Below are 4,572 nucleotides of genomic sequence, written 5' to 3'. Positions count from 1 at the left end.
CCAATGAAATGAAGGGAAAATTTCCAGAGTAAATAACAAAAAGGACAACATTTTGTTCTTCTGCCCGTCATGTGACACAAGATGTTGAAATAAGCTATATCCTGAATGGAAAAAGTGTATAAAGGTACTGTGTGGCTATGAGCATTACCAAATAAAGTAACAACCTTGTGTTATTTCTGGAGTCAGCTCATCACTTCTGCTCTCTAATGTTTCAGACATCCAGCTGCAGATTATCTGTTGAACTCAGCAGCTTTTCAAGAATCTGGTGACATTCGTGCAGAAGGAGCTAAAACTGGCAAGTTTGAAGGGGTAAAAAAAAAAAGACAGCTTCTCATTATGTAGGCCATCCCCTCAGCTTTTGTGTTGGAAACTGTAGGAATGAAGGCAAAAAGGGGGGGGAAACCCTATGGGAGCGACTCCATAAAACAATGCAGCCGCTGTCAGTCAAGATATTTAAAAAAACAAGAAAACGCTAAAGCTCTGCTCACTTTCCCCTCTCTTACTTAATGCCACATAAAGTGTGTGATCGGCCTGGTGTTAAATTGATTAGAACCGATTTTATGCAGTGAGCAACGAGGCGTTGAGCAACAAGAGACATCTGAAGGGCTTCATCCTCCTCATCCTCACCCTCCTCCTTCCATAAACCCCACATCCCCTCCACGCTTTGCCCCCACTTCCAAAAAAAAAGAATAAAATGATTATAGTTATATAAGTTTTCCTCCCACTCCCTCAGTGCTCTCTCAGCCACCATCAGGGGTGTTGTCATGGCAACGGCAGCCCCTCCTCTCAACGTCAGCGTCGGGTAGCTGGAGGATGAAGCCGCATGCAGCTCCTGTGTGTCTCTCGGAGCCTCTCAGAGGGCAGTGTGTGATTTGCGCCGGGAGGGAAACGATCTTCCCATGACTGCTCTGACTCGCTCCAGCTGCTCTTCTTCATCACCCACCTTCACCCTCGGACCCCAAGGGACCAACTGATTGAGCTCTTCTACAGGTAAGCATCGACCCCCTCTTTTTATTTCATTGATAGTGATTAATCCCAGTTTGGAAGGTTATAAAAAGACATGTGTCGTTGGAGTAGATCCAGGGATATTTTATTTTCCTCTTTCTCTTTCTGCCCTCCTCATCCTCATCCTCTTCCTCGTGCCGTCCCCATCCCGCGCGCTCTGCCAGCCGTCATGTCCTGGTTGTTCTTGGACTGGTTCGTGCCCCTCTACCTGCTGGTGTCGGTGCTGGTGCTGGCAGGCTTCGGAGCGTGTCTGTACTTCCTCGAGCCCGGGCTGCAGGACGCCCACAAATGGAGCAGCAAAACGATCCGGCATCACCCGCTGGTGGCCAGCGTGAACTGCAGAGATGACGATAGCAATGCCCTGATCTGATCCGATGATGGAGAGGGTGGCCGGCGGAGGACGCGTCCAGACAGTGGAGGGGCAGACAGGACACCGAGGGGACAGGGAGGAGAGGAGAGCGTAAGGGGGGAAACACCTTGACAACGAAAATAGTAGCAGGAAGAGGGATCATTTATCATTCCAACTTTTCTTTGCTCTCTGTGGATTTTCCCGACAGGGATCAAAGAAAGTAAGGCAGATATGCTGGACTGCAGAAGAAGATCAACAAAAGAAACATGTTTCCCTTTAGTGTTTGTACGTCTGATGCCATCTTATATACTTGTGCCAACTTTTGCATACATTTTGTAATTTGACAATCACTTTACATGTGACACAAAGTTGACTTTGATTGTGTTTTTGTTCATAGTGAAGTGAATACAGAGGTGGATGAAGTAACCACTAATTGTACTCAAGTAAGAGTAGCTCTACTTCCACACATTTTTGCTCAAGTGAAACTAAAAAGTAGCCATCCAAGAAATTACTCAAGAGTGAAAACGTATTTGGTAAAAAGGCTACTCATGTACTGAGTAACTGATCAAAAATATGAATTACTTTATATTTTAAAAATTACATCATCAGATGGACCAAAATATAAAGTTATATGAAATGTTGGTGGACCAAAATGAAAATGATTCATGCAAATAACATAATTACCAACTTAAGAAAAAATAAATCCAAATAAATTTATTTTAGTATAAAACTTATGACACTTCAACAAAAACAGCAGGTGTGTTTGGTGAATTACTGGTTAAAACAAGCTTGTTCTCCATTCAGTGAAGATACTCACAGTGGGTAGAGCATCCAGAAAGTTTACTCAAGTAAGAGTTGTAATAATAAAATTATTCAAATAAAAGTAGTAGTAAAAGGTACTTTTATTTTTTTTTTCTAAATGCTCCTGGAGTAAATGCAACTACTTACTACCTAACTAAATGATGTAAATCTGCTACCACTGGGGGAAGTTTTTTTTTTTCTTTTTCTAACCCTCTCTCTGATGTGTGTAAGGCAGCTGTTGAAAAGGCATGTGGATCATTAGTTCTGCCGTGCCAAACTGATGCAACGCTTCTTACAGTGACCTGCTGTGAATAAATACCAGAGATTCCTTCAATGTGCCAAGAACATCACAGATGGACCAACAGTGAGGAAAAATAGCGTTTGTTAATTCATTGTGTTTTGATTTCTGACAGCACCATGAGGAAATAGTGTAACAGCCATTTTTACCTTCTTTGTTCATACAAAATAAAATCTTTTCCTCCATTTGTTTGCCAGACTTTTCTGTGTTTGATTTGCACAAAATATTAACAGCTTTCTCCTTTGCTTTTTTATATGTTAATGTTTTCAATTTGATTCAAAAAATGCTTTTTTGATCCCATGGGGGAAATTAAATGTTGGTGTAACTCGTATTATCCACGGTTTTTCAATGAGTTGTTGTAGGATGCAGGAAGGATCTCCGGTGACTTAATTCTCACAACTTTTTTTCTGTTATGACTTTATTGTCGTAACTTGATTTTTTTTTTTCTTAGTCTGGCTGTAATACTCTGTCATATACATCAGTTTGGACTTGCCACTGGTGCCAGCAGCAGGTTTAGGGGACAGTGACTGTTTTTACAAAACTGTATTTTGAATGGCATTTTTTTCTCATAATTGCATTCTAGAAACAAACTTAAGAAATCTTTCTTTTTCTGAAAGTTGACACTTACTCCTCCACTCCCTGCAAATGCAATGAGTCCCTGCAAAGTCCTCACTGAGGCGTCCATTTTCACAGTGTTACTGTGACACTGATGTTTCAACAAATTAAGGGCAACTGCATCTCTGAAACATTGCATTCCTGTACAGTTCAATATGCTGACAAAATCTCTACACTTGGCAAGTTGTGTAGCATTCACCCCCCTTGGAGAGGGTTGGGCGGTGTTGAGAATCCAGTAAGGAACCATTTGCACTTCATTGTGGCAAAAACCTAAACCGTCTTAGTTCTCGGGAAATTAGCCAATTGCCTCTGCCAGTGCTAGTCTGACCAGCTAATATCCACTTGTTATTCTTCTGTCCACTTGAAAACTACAACTAATTTTAGGGGGTTTAATCAAGGTTATAGTGTGACAATTTTACCATCCCATACCTTTTACATGTTATACATGTTAATGAGGTTTGTGTGTAGCTTTATCGGAATGACAATTAATTTCCTAAGCGATCTAGCAGGTTTTCCCCTCAGAGTTACTGTGTGACCTTCTGCGGAGGCCAGAAAAGGTCAAAGGTCCAAACAGTTGTGCTCAAACAACTTCCCGCTCATTCTTCTGTAGTTTTGCTTGAGTAGGTTTCTGAATGCAAGTCTGCTTTGGGACCAGACAGGCTGCACACAGGCCACACTCAGATTTCACAGTGCCCAGCGGAGCAAATCAAACAGGACACCAGCGTGGGAGTGGAACACTGAGGGCTCAGAGGAGAAAAATGGCGAGAATGGCACTTGTGCGCCCACTGCTTCCTACTTCTCTGCTCATTGTCTTGCACTCACAGGCTTGTTTACTCTCTCAAAGTGACGGCAGCAGAGAGACCATCAGACATCAGGTTTGCTTTTTTTAATGAAAGTATCTAAAATTGTTCTGTATTAAAATGCACATTGTCTTGAAATGTTGCATTGGATGGGGCTTGCATGTTTCCTACTCCGTAACATTGCAGTTGTAAAAGCTAGTTTCAGTAAATACTAACATGCTCTAAGGCTTGCTTTAGTTTTGATACATGATGGGAATTTATTAACTAATTTGACATCATTCTTTATTGCAATTAAAAGATAAAACATCTAATTTATCCTGTTCATCATATGTTTGTATTTATAAAGAATCAATTTCAGATATCTCTCATTAAGCTGATTTTGAATGACAGTATTTTGGATCAGTTTGTACTTTCACAATGCTGCTTTTCATGTAGGTAATTGTGATTCTGCTTTTATAGGTTGCGTAGCAGAAACTCATAAGAGAAATTGGACGTTTTAATTTGTAAATATATTAAACTTAGAATGTATATTCCTTCAATATTTTCATGCTTTGTCACCTCATTCAATATTTCGGAAGTGTAAGGATAACTATGCATGCTTTTCCAAGTATTTTACTGATAAAATTCTGAAAAGTGTGGCATGCATTTGTATGCAGACTTAACTCAATGCTTTGTAAAACCAATTTTTGCTGCAAATGCAAGTT

General features: G+C 40.6%; 1 long non-coding RNA gene across 1 annotated transcript; it reads left to right on the top strand.

The window, feature by feature from the left end:
• The first annotated feature begins 109 nt into the window (after positions 1–109).
• LOC116719725 (uncharacterized) lies at positions 110–1,606 on the top strand. The gene is made up of 4 exons (XR_004339254.1): positions 110–124; positions 216–309; positions 734–990; positions 1,170–1,606. It is a non-coding gene; the product is annotated as an uncharacterized LOC116719725 (long non-coding RNA).
• The last annotated feature ends 2,966 nt before the right edge of the window (positions 1,607–4,572 follow it).

Source organism: Xiphophorus hellerii, chromosome 5 (assembly GCF_003331165.1).
Source record: "Xiphophorus hellerii strain 12219 chromosome 5, Xiphophorus_hellerii-4.1, whole genome shotgun sequence".
In the NCBI taxonomy this organism is placed as follows: Eukaryota; Metazoa; Chordata; class Actinopteri; order Cyprinodontiformes; family Poeciliidae; genus Xiphophorus; species Xiphophorus hellerii.
This window is presented reverse-complemented; position numbering and strand designations above follow the sequence as displayed.